Genomic DNA, 12,998 nt, shown 5'->3' with positions numbered 1-12,998 from the left:
GGCACTATTATTGCCAGCAACTCACTTTTGGGCCAACCATGATTGATGAGATCATAGGAGGCCATCTTCTGCCCCTTCACCTAAAGTTTAATGGATGAGTGGTTGAAAGAGGCAACGATGCATGACACTCAGGTAGGCATGCCTTCGGCCTAATAGCTTGGGGCTCAACTTGCATTCAAAGACTCAACAGTTCATGGGATTCTACAATACACACCAATTATCGCATTTTGCTATGTTCTTCATTGATGTGAGAGTCAAGATATCCATTGCCAAGAGTCATTTTGGTTTTCATGACAAAAGAAGTCACGGTGACACCCACACATGCACCATAAATGAGATGGTGATGGCACAAGTGGTCTTTTACATTCCTATTCCTTGTTGTAATTCATGCCTGGGATTTGTTATTTGGTCATGGGTGATGATGTCAATTGTTTCACCCACCTAAGAGGCAAAATGAAGTGACCATCGCACCCATTCGGGGCCAGAAAAGGCTCGAGGCATGGAGGCACCCTTATCCCATTGGTGTTTCATTAATGTGTTTGTGGGTCATTCATTGAATGGGTTTTGACAATGATCCTTTCATAGGTTCACCTATAAAAATCTTGTTATGAATTCTCATTCCTCTAAATGATAAGGTTTAGTGGACTTCTCGTGATGTCACGGGTAGCAAACAATCCACATTACTGTGATCCAAATACTTCATCAAACCATTCAATTAATAAGAGGGACAAGCAGTGTGTACGAAGGGTAGGGATGTAGTCAACATGAGCTAATGACTGATGCTTACTAGGAATTCCTTATTGAAAACCAACAATTGCAATGATTTATCCCCATCATAATGTAATTTCAAAGATTACCTAGGCTTGTCGACCTAGGCTATAGACTCATTGAATGCATCAGTGTAGCGCACTGTAGCCTATAACATCTAAGGGCAGCACAAACCTATTATTACCTCAAACTTCCTTGGCCTAAGTGGCCATAACCCCTCTAAAATGCTAGCCATGAAGGATCACCTTTGTGTAACTAGTTAGTAGGTTAAGGTCTCTTTTGTTAATGGAATTAACTAGGCAAATCACTTCATCAACTAAGAATACCCATGCAGCACCATCCATAGAATCAAGAAAAAGCTCCTAGTCTGTCAATCTTCATTATGTCTAGTCCTAGTATGTTTCCTAGTGTTAAGTCAAATTAAGTCATAGGTTTCACTGCTGGTCGTGCCCTTTCATCAATTCCTTTAAGTTTCAGCCTTGCAACCATAATCCCCCTAGAACCCAAAGACTTTGATTTCTTAGAAGGTGTAGGCCGAGTCCTAAAAGTAACAATCATTGATCCCTAGTTGGCATCTTTTATGGTTGAGACTAGGATGGTATCTGATCGACTTTAAGCCCCCAAATTTCATTCTTGATTAATGAAAACATTTTTGGCAAATGCTTTTGCAGTTGTTCGTCTTTCATAAATCCAAGAATTTCACCTCTAACTATGAAATACAAATGTCCTCGACTATCCTTATTAATCATTACTCTAATCCTAAAGGCTAGCACAATAAGACCAAAATCTTATGATGTTATCCCATGCTAATGTATACAAGCATAGGCCTACTTTGAGCACTCTAATTTCTTCAAAGTGACAACATCGGAGTAACAACCCAGTCAGTTAAGGCCAGGAATGGATCATCAGCAGTAGGGATGAGTATAGTAGTGCTCATCGTAAGGTGGACTAGATGACACTACCCTACTTTCAATTACAAGCTTTTTAACTATAACAACTTAAATATATGCTATTGGAGTTGGAATAACTGTGGCTTTTGGGACCAAACTTGCCCTCTAATGGATCTTCATTAAGGGATTTAGATTGTACTCATTCCAATTACAGACTCATAGAGCTTAGTATTGCTATTTATTATCATTACTTCCCCATGTCAGGATTGGGTAATTTGCATGCTTACTACCTTCATTAGGTGTGGTAGCCATTTTTCAAGCTCTCTTTTTGGAATCAGACCCTAATTCTCCATCACCAGTCACCACTATAGGAGGCCACTATCTTACTACTGAAAGTTGATAGGGTAGAAATTTGAATGATGCATCTTTGGCACAAAGGACGTGTGATCCAACGAGTTATCATGAATCATCAAAGCATTGACCTTTTATCTAATAAATGCATCCCTTCCAGAAGTCGAGGTTTGTTACACATATTAGCTTTAGAATTACTATGGTTATCTAAGAAGCGATACCATCAAACAAACTATAACCAATTTAATAAGCCATTCATAGTTTCATAATTTGAATTAGTTCATACTTACACATACATGGCTTAATCTTTAAGAAAAGCATATGATGACAAGTGGAATCAACTAGGTAGCATTCCTTTAGGACATTGGCACCGTATGGGCCTCAACACACCAACTGAAAGGTGGAGAGAGCAAACATGGAACACAAGTGTTGTTTGTGTCGAGCACGTAAAATGCATAGCATGGAATGAACAAAGGAGAAGAGCTCGTACCTATAAAACATTTCATGTCCAAGAGCACGATCGAACACTAATGAACCCATGCAACCCCTGAGCTTTGGGTGGGACACATGGGACACAGGGCATGATTGAGGTCCAAATCGTAACCCTTAAGGACACAAGATAGATGCAGGATGGCAAGACATTTGATTTCTATTGATTTAGGTATGTGGCATAGGATCTTGATTGAACCCCCCATATGATGACCACATAAAGGGAGGTTAAAGAGGACGATGGGTTGATAGTTTGATGCATCAAGAATGGAGCCTACCAACATGCACAACCATAGCACCACTTATATGCCCATTGCATACAAGTGGTAGCATCCATGGACACCAGTCCACAACCCACCCAATTGATTACTCAATGAGCAAGCATAGGAAACGATGTACGTGGCCACACCATAATTGCTTGGCATGGGAGAAACACAAGGGCCAAGAGATTGCCCCTACCATCCAATAGGCAACAATGGTATGACACCAACAATGTTTGGTCTAGTCAGGATTGTACAAGCAAACTCTATTGTCACCTCCCCAAGGGGACGTTGCCCAATTCAGAGACTTGTTCCTGGGGTTTTAGGCAACATCGACTGCATGCACGAGCATTGCCAAGCCAAGGCTTTTTTTTGTCGATGAGAAAGGACCACAAGTTGCCAAATACCTGAGAGACTTGGCCAAACCAAGCTAGTGACTACAACTTCTGCTTGCATCACTGCAGGGAGCTATTGTCCAATTCAGGGATTTGGTCTAGGGTTTAGGGCAACATCAACTATAGGCACGTGTTTGAGTTTAGCTCCCTTTTTCTGCAAGCACACCAATTGATCGAGGCCACACCAAAGCAACAAGTCACCGAACAACATGGCCAGAAGGCATGCCATGAAAAATAAAAAATAGCTAGAAGGCATGCCATGAAAAATTGTGAAAAATAGAAAATGAGTCATCTTGCCATGAATCTTCACATAAAGGCTTAGGGGACCATTATATGGAATTGGAAGCCATAAAAATGGCATTGGCATGGCAAAAATATGAAGATATGCTTGAACCTACCTACTACTCGAAAGTGGTGCACATGGTGTGCGACTTGAACCTAAGATGCCTATGCATGGCACATGGCCCAACATGTGCCAATGGTGTTCGAAGGGATTGCCCACACCAAGGGCTAGCATGTGCTGATGGTGGTCGAGGCATGTACATGTGTCATGGTCTACAAGCTGCTCCAAGCATAGGGGTTCTCTCTAAGTCAAGTAGTAGTTACAGTTCTAGCATGATAGAGTTGAGGCATGTGCATGTGACATGATCCATAAACTGGTTCAAGCCTAAAGGTTCATTCTAAGTCAAGGAGCATTTCAAGTTCTAGCAAGATCAAGTTTTACAGCCAAGGGGACCAAGATTTGAGGCATACTGGAGGTCTAGGTCATAGGGGAACTAACCCAAAACGGTGGTATAGGCAGTGATTAAACTCCAAAGGTTCTAGCCTAGTGTTTAAGTTTGATAAAATTGAGCTAGGCCCAGGTGCAAGCATTGGTGAGCGTTATATGAATTTAGAAGCCATAAAAATGGCATTGGCATGATAGAAATATGAAAATATGCTTGAACCCACCTATTGTCGATCATGGCATGCATGGTACAGGGCTCGGGCTAGGATACTCATGCATGGCGCATGGCCTAACATGTGTCGATGCTATTTGATGGAACTACACCCACAAAGGGCTAGCATTATTGATGGTGGTCGAACCATACGCCAAGACCAAGGGCCAACATGTCCCAATGGTGGTCGATGCATGTGAATGTGTCACGATCCACAAGCTAGTCTAAGCCAGAGGTTCTTTCTAAGTTGAGGAATAGTTTCAATTCTTACGGGACAAGGTCTGACTACTAGCGCAACCAGGACTTGAGGCCTACTGGAGGCCTAGGTCATGAGGAACTAGCCAAGAACAATGGTATGGGTAGTGATAAGACTCCAAAGGCATAGGCACGGTATTCAAGTTTGGTAGAATTAAGCTAGGCCCGAGTATGAGCACTGATGAGCATTTATATAAATTTACAAGACATAAAAATGGCGTTGGCATGATAGAAATATGTAGATCTACCTGAACCCACCTGTTGCCTAATCATGATGCTGATGGTGCATGACGTAGGACCAAGATACCCGCACATGGTGTGTAGCCCAGCATGTGTCGATGGTGTTCAAGGAAACTATCCTCAAAATGGGCCAGCATGTGTCGATGGTGGTCAAAGCATCTGTCGAACCAAGGGCCAACTTGTCCCAATGGTGGTCGAGGCATGTGCATGTGTCATAGTCTGAAAGTTGGTTCAAGCTCAGGGGTTCTCTCTAAGTAAGAAGCAGTTCTAGTTCTAGTAGAACAAGGCCTGACAGCCAAGGGGACTAGGCCTTGGGGCCTACTGGAATCCTAAGTTGAAGGGAATTAGCCTAGAATAGTGCTATGGGCAGTGATTAAGACTCCAAGACTAAAGCATGGTGTTCAGGTTTGGCATAATTGAATCGAGGTCAGGTGCGAGCATTGGTGAGTGATGTGTGGGCACACAATTAGACTTAAGTGTAAGCACACAATCAGACCCAGGTGCAAACACTAATGATCGAGGTACAGGTGCAAACACACCTATACACGTCCTGAAAGGAGTAAATTTGTGGGCTTCTAGAAGGCCTAGTCTTGTAACACAATCTTTGACAAGTTAGAATTATGCTGAGCATTTGAGTTCCATAGGCTTACTTAGGCAGACAAAGTCAATCCCTTATCCAAAGCCACATGGAGTTTCGCTTAAGATTAGAGCCCATGACACATGTACTGAGCAACATTTAGTGTCAATGATGATCGAGAGGTTGATAGGTGCATTAGGTGGAACGGTCACAGTACACATGCCACACCAAGTGCCAATGTCATATCCGCACGAGTAAAACTAAGACTAAGGTTAACACCTCTAGAAGGGTCCTAGATGGACCAAGCCCTAGTGTAGGCAAACTAGGCCCAGGTGTGGGCATACCAGGCCATAGTAGACCCAATAGAGCACCAAGCATAAGCATACTCAATAAATAAAACTTTCTAGAAGGATATAATGACTCCTAAGGATAGTATAATTCCCTATACAATTTGACCTCTTAATGTATATCTCATGTAATCTATTCGTAATCTTGGACTTTGTAATAACCATTGGGTTGATTCAATCCTGGGCATTGATTCATGGGGGTTTCAACTATAAATAGAGGGCTTTTTCACCCTCATTTGATGTATAAAAACACTTGAATGAATACAAGTTACAGCATTTCTATGCATCTCTTATTTTCTAGCCTTTTCTAGCTTTAGAAGGCCTTTCATTATTCTTTTAAGTGCTCACTTTTTTAGAGTGTTTTTAGGCTGACTTAGGCATACAATGAGGGAGTCCAGCCTAAGGCCACACAAAGCGTTGGCTAAGTCTCAGGCCCATGACAATTGGTATCATAGCAAGTTGTGTTTAATTCGCACTCAAGGTGTTTGAGAAAATGACATCTCAAAGTGATTTTGGTAGCCAACAGCTAGACGTCTAGGAGCTAGCCCATTGAAAGGGAAAGAAGGCTACCTCAAGGGATAATATGTCAACCTTGGATGGCCACTTAGCCAAAGTGGAGGTGACAATGTCAGACTTTAGGAAAAGGTTCAAAGAGACTGAAAAGGAGATCAAGAAAGGATTCCATTGTGCCCTCAACAAAACCATTGACATGTTCACCTAAAAGAATGTAGCCTTAGGGGCCTTGGTTAAGGCGATGCACAAGAAAATGAATGAGCTCAAAAGGGAGCTCATGGCATGCTAGGCAACCATTGGAAATGGTGTGTTAGCTATAACAACTAAGACTCGATTGGAAGTTCCCAAGCTCAAATGAGTACTGTAGGGAATGGAGCAGTACTTCTGAGCCATGGGCATCAACTAAGATGCCACTAAGGTAAGCACAGCCTCAATTTATTTGGTTGACAATACACTATTATGGTGGAGATATGTGTAATGATGTGAGCCATGGTAAAGCTATTGTTTGGACTTGGGAGGAGTTTAAGACAGAGTTTAAGTAGTACTTCTAGCCTAAGTATGGTAATGATGAGGCAAGGGTGAAAATTCATAGACTCAGTCAAAGAGCTGAGGTACGAGCGTATGTTCATGAGTTTTTATAACTGATACTCTAGATTTTAAACCTTGGAAAGGAGGAAGATCTCTTTTGTTTCATGGATGGTCTCAAACCATGGGCTAAGATTGAGTTGCAGTGAAAGGGTGTCAAAGATTTGGCCAAAGCTATGATAGCTGTTGAATCCTTGGTGGAGATCTAGCTATAAAAAAAGTCTAAGTCATTCAAGCCAAAAGGTAATGATAGAGACTAATAGTTCAATTAGAGAGATAAAGATCGATAGTCCAAGGATGGGGAAAAAGGTCAACAGACCAAGAATGGTTAAGGCAAGCCACCATCTGGGAAAAAAAAGCCAAGGTAGTGGAACAATAAAGATCACGAGCCATTAGCTTGTTTAATTTGTGAAGGTCCACACATGTCAAGAGACTACCCTGAGAAAACCAAGCTATCTACCATCAACAAAGAGGATGGTGAGGGGTCAGAGAAGGAGACCATGAAGCTTGGCTCAATTGTGCCAAATTTAGTCTAGGCCAAAAGGTACCACAAGCAGATATGACTAATATTTGTAGACATGATGATTAGGGGAAAAAAATTAAATGCACTTGTGGACACAAGAGCATTTCACTTGTTCATATCTAGAGATACTACCTAGAAGCTAAACCTAAAAGTGTTGATAGGGGCTAGTATGATCCAAACAGTAAACTCTAAAGAGGTCCCAACAATTGGCATAACACATGGAGTGGAGCTACAACTTGGTGAGTGGAAAGGCAAGGAATCAGTGAAGGTAATTCGTCTAGATGATTGTGATCTTATTGTTGGTTTAGAATTCCTTGACCATATTAGTGCACTTGTGGTGTCTTTTACCAATTGTATTTGGATATTGGACAACTGATACCTATGCATTGTGTTGATGAGATGAGAATTGAGGTCAAAGACCAAGATGTTGTCGACTATATAGTTGGCCAAGAGAGTGAGCATAAATGAAAACACTTTCTTTGCAACCTTGAAGATGGAAGAGTCCAAGCAAAGCAGTGTTGACACCCCTTTAGAAGTATTAGAGGTGCTAGAGTCATTCAAAGACATGATGCCCACTGAATCACCTAAAAGGCTACCACTAAAGAGAGAGGTGGATCACATAATCGAGTTGGTGTCGAATGTTATCCCACTAGCTAAAGCCCCATATCAAATGTCAGCCTTGGAGTTGGAGGAGTTGTGAAAATAGCTTAAAGAGCTTATTGATGTAGGCTACATCAAATGATCAAAAGCCCTATTTGGTGCCCTAATGTCGTTGTAATAGAAGCATGATGGGTGCTTGCGACTATGAATAGATTACAAGGCACTAAACAAGCTAACAGTGAAGAACAAGTACCCAATCCCACTCATTGTAGATTTTTTTACTAGCTTGGAGATGCTAGGTGTTTCACTAAGGTAGACATGCAGTCAGGGTACTACCAAGTTAGAATTGCTAAGGGGCATGAGCCCAAGATAGCGTGTGTTACCCACTATAGATCTTATGAGTTCTTGGTCATGCCTTTTGGCTTGACCAATGTGATGGTAACATTTTGCATCTTAATGAACAAAGTACTATAGCCATTCTTAAATCGTTTTGTTGTGGTTTATCTTGATGATATTGTGATTTACTATCAGTTATTGGAGGAGCATGTAGAGCACCTTAGGCAAGTGTTCCAATTATTATAGGAAAATGAGCTATTCATAAGGAAGGAGAGATGTTCCTTTGCTCGGATGAAAGTGCCATTCTTAGGCCACATTGCTAGAGGTGGCAAGATCTAGGTGGATGGATGCAATGTCCAAGCCATACTAGATTGGGAGCCACCAACAAAGGTCATGGAGCTAAGATCATTCCTTGGATTGGTGAACTACTATGAGTGCTTCATCAAAGGCCATTCTACCACCACCATACCATTGACAGACATGCTTAAGAAAAGGAGATTGTGGGATTAGAGTCAGAAGTGCTAGCAAGCCTTTGATCAATCGAAGCATGCAGTGACTAAGAGCTTATTCTTGCTTTGCAGGATCACACTATGCTGCATGAGGTGTATACAAGCACATTAGACTTTGCCATTGGAAGGGTGTTGGTGCAGAAAAACCATCCGATTGCATTTAAGCATAGGTACACGATCCAAGAAAAAGAGATGATAGCGATGGTGCACTATTTGTGCGCATGGAAACATTACTTGCTGAGATCCAGATTTTTGCTTAGAATTGATAATGTTGTGATAAGCTATTTCTAGACTTAGAAAAAGCTATCTCCTACGTAGGCTAGATGGTAGGATTTCCTTGTAGAGTTTGATTTTAGCATGGAGTACAAGTCTGGGAAGGCTGACTTAGTGGCTGATGCACTCACTAGGAAGGTGATGCTTGCTACCGTCAACTGACTTGATAGTTCCTAGTGCCGCACATTAAAAAAGGATTGGCCTATGACCTTATAGCCAAAATGCTTATTGAGTCTACCCAACAAGATAAAACTAGACATTTTTTGTTGCAAGAAGACTTACTTTTCACCAAGGGGAACAGGATATTTGTGTCACAGCATAGGAAACTCCATAAGGAAGTTATGTTGGAAGGTTATGACTCAAGGTGGGCTAGCCACTCTAGAGTGCACTGCACCTTAGCACTAGTGCAGGATCAATATTATTAGCCTCACATGTAGGATGACATTGAGGCCTATGTCAAACTTGTCTTCTCTACCAACAGGACAAGGTGGAGTAGAAGTTATCAGTTGATCTATTAGAGCCATTGCTTATACTGGAGCACCCATAGAAAGCTTTTCCATGGATTTTATAATCAAACTACCTAAGTCAGATGGGTTTGGGAGCATCATGGTAGTGGTGGACAAATTTTCCAAGTATGGTACATTCATTCCAACAACCAAGGAGTGCCCAACTGAGAAGGTAGCCCTCTTATTCCTAAAAAATGTGGTGAAGTATTGGGGGCATACCACAAACCATAATTAGTGATCAAGATAGGTGTTTTACTAGGTAGTTTTAGGTAAAGTTGTTCAAGCTATTAAGGTCAGACTTAAACTTTTCCACTAGCATATATCCACAAACTGATGAGCAGACTGAAAGAGTTATTGGTTTGTTGGAGCTCTACCTTAGGCACTATGTTAGTGTAACATAGCAAGACTGACCCAAGTTGTTGGATGCTACCCAGTTTTCTTATAACTTGCAATGGAGTGAGGTAATAAACTAGAGTCCATTTGAGATAGTGACAAGCCGGCAAACACTCACTCCAGGAGCTATTAAAACAAGCTACGCTAGACCTAATCCAATAGCTTATAATTTGCCAAGGCTTGGTAGGAGCAAGTAGACCTTACAAGAATCTATCTACACTAAAAAGCCAAGAAGTGTAAGAAGTGGGCAGATCAAAAGAGACGAGATGTGCAACAACAGGTTAGAGACTTGGTGATGGTGAAGTTGCACTCAATCTTGTGCCATAAAGGCATGTATAAAGGCCTTGTCCAAAGATATGATGGACCTTTTAGAGTTTTAAATAGAGGAGTCAATGTAGCCTACAAGCTGGAAATGCCACCAAAGCCCAAGGTACACCTAATTTTCCATGTCAGCATGTTAAAGCCATTTCACAAAGATTAAGAGGATCCAACATGGGCAGAGTCACAACGTGCACCTATGGGGATAAAGGCCTCATATGACAAAGCGATATGTGCATTTTAGTTGATAGGGATCTGAGGTGGTAGAATTACAAGTCAAGGCATGAGTATTTAGTGCAGTGGAAGGGGCTTTCCAACAATGAGGCAAGTTTGGAACCAGCTAAAGATCTTTGGCAGTTTGAGGACCAAATCAACCAATTTCATTTTGAGCACATGATGAGGGCATCATAAAATTAGTTGGGGAGAGTGTCACAGCCTACATGAGTGCAATCAAGACCAAGGTTAACACTTCTAGAAGGGCCTTAAATAGACCAGGCCCTAGAACAGGCAGACCAGAACCAGGTGTGAGCACACCAGGCCATAGTAGACCTAATAGAGCACCAGGCCCAAGTAAACCCAATAGATAAACTTTCTAGAAGGATTTGAAGACTCCCAAGGATAGTATAGTTCATTGTCTAAGTTGAACTCCTGATGTATATCTCATCTAATCTCTTTATAATCTTGAACTCTATAATAGCCATTGGATTGAGTCAATCTTTTCCATTGATTTATGAGGGCTTCAACTATAAATAGATGGCCTCCCAACCCTCATTTGATGTACAAAAACACTTAAGTGAATACAAATTACAGCATTTCCAAGCATCTTTTGTTTTCTACCCTTTCTAGCTTTAGAGCGCCTTTTAGTGTTCTTTTGAGTGCTCATTTTTTTAGGGTGCTTTCAAACTAACTTAGGCATACAAAGAGAGAGTCCAGCCTAAGGCCATATAGAGAGTTAGCATAAGTCTTAAGCCCATGACACCAGAAGCTACCAAAGAGGTGTCCGAGTCCACAACCTATAACAAGTGTCAACATCTGCCAAAGCGGTGTCCAAGGTAACAACTTGCACTAAAGGCCCACTTGTGTCGATAGTGGTCAAGGTAAGTGCCTGTGTCATGGGTTGAGACTTGTGTGACTCCAAGATGCACAAAGAGACCCATCTAGTATCCCAATTAGCCTTTAAAATGATCGATGATTAGATAATCAAAACTCCAAGGCCAGCCACTTTAAGCTGTTACTTGACAAGGCTGTACATAAACTGCTTGATGGACAACTAAAGAGAACCATAGAGATAAGCAAGAGTAAACTTGTATTACTCAAGTTATGGTGTTTGCAATGACGATATGAGCACCTCCTATTTATAGCTAAGGCCCCCTTAAATTAATGGCTAACTTTGTTCCTATCTTAGGGCACACAAAGAGTCCAACATATATAAGAGATTACAATAGGATTAAATTGGAGAGTTTTACTTTTACATGGACTCTATTAGGAAAGGAGTTTGAACTAGCTTGGACTATTTCTTCAATAGTACCTACATGTGGCCCCTCTTTAAGACCGTGCCTAGATCGATTCCACTTACGCTTGGGCTTACTCTTACGCCCATGCCTAGGTCTGTCTAAAAGTTACATTAGATCCCCTGGTCAAAACTTCCTAAGCTCATTTTAGTGCCAACACACCCATTTTGGGTCATGGTCCTACCCCTATGACTACCATTATGCCTCTAGGCTTGGTTTCTTTTGCATTCTGACTTGGTCCCGGTTGCCTTAGAATCACTTCCAATCTTAGCGAGAACTTTTGGGCCAGGTCCTTCTCGCGAACTGTGATGTTCTTCCCCACTTATTCTAGTAACGCCCTTATTGCTAGGGGATGCTACACCTGGACTACACATCCATGTGCACATCTAATTAATCACTTACACCTCGAACTAGATTTCCTATATGTCGGTCCCAAACCCAAATAAGTACTTATTGGTTATTCTATCGAGTATCATCAACCTCATGCTACACTGGTCCCTTTCACTGACATGCTTGATGTTTCCTCTGTTTCCACGAGTTGCTCACTACACACTCATTTTGAAGGGATCTAGCTACATAATAGGACTCATACGATGGCACTCCATTGCTACTTTGCCATCATCTCTTGGAAAGGTTCTGCCTTTTCAACAAAATCAAAAAGCTTTGAGTCACATCGCCTTGGGCTCCTCATGGTGCTCATCACCACTACTACTTTTGTTGATGGATAGCTTCTCTACCTGGCTGATGGTTGAAAGCCTTGCATGCCTTGGGCACTCCTTACCCCTATGCTAACTGCCGCACAAAAAGCTACTCAATGGCTTTCTCTCCTTACCCCTACTGGTGGCACTATCGACCTTACAAAATATAGGCTTTCTCGTAGCCTTTTCCTCCTCTAAGGAGCAAACACTGATGCCTCCCTCACTTTGGCTATTTCCCTTAGGCCCTGGTGACTTGGTACACTTGGCTTAAGTGTTTGATTCTACAGCAATACTGGCTAACGTGACTCCTACATGCCACTTTGTTGTAGCATGATCTTTACTCTGGACTTGGGACCATCTAAAAAATGCTTAGGCATAACTACCTTGGGTCTTAAGCCCACACTAGCAACTACGGTAGCTCACAACATAGCATGATCAACCTTGAACCTTGCTAGTTCCTCTTGCAAGGTTGACACCATGGCCTCTAATGCCTCATTCTGTTCTATAAACACCTACAATGTCTCATTCAAGGATCCTTCCCTGTTCTCAAGCTTATCCCTCAAATCAACAATGGTTACCTTGCACTTGTATACTCAAATGTCTAGGACATCACCATGCATCTTGATCTAGCCTTTCTTCCTTTGTCTGTAGATGGGCACTCATCAAGGCTCTCAGTCTGGCCTTCAGTGTAGTTATCCCTATCCATGCCATAGCCCCAAAGCA

The 12,998-nt window shown here is 41.8% G+C and overlaps 1 non-coding gene and 1 pseudogene across 1 annotated transcript; both read right to left on the bottom strand.

Moving 5' to 3' along the window:
- Positions 1-122: 122 nt before the first annotated feature.
- LOC149516084 (5.8S ribosomal RNA) lies at positions 123-278 on the bottom strand. Its single transcript, XR_016346713.1, has one exon. It is a non-coding gene; the product is annotated as a 5.8S ribosomal RNA (ribosomal RNA).
- A 290-nt stretch (positions 279-568) lies between these two features.
- On the bottom strand, positions 569-2,357 carry LOC149516083 (18S ribosomal RNA; annotated as a pseudogene).
- Positions 2,358-12,998: the final 10,641 nt, after the last annotated feature.

This window comes from Durio zibethinus, chromosome 11 (genome assembly GCF_047325235.1).
Source record: "Durio zibethinus cultivar Kanyao isolate XHJ-2024 chromosome 11, ASM4732523v1, whole genome shotgun sequence".
NCBI lineage: Eukaryota > Viridiplantae > Streptophyta > Magnoliopsida > Malvales > Malvaceae > Durio > Durio zibethinus.
The sequence above is the reverse complement of the archived record's forward strand: the minus strand, read 5'-3'. Positions and strand labels throughout refer to the sequence as shown.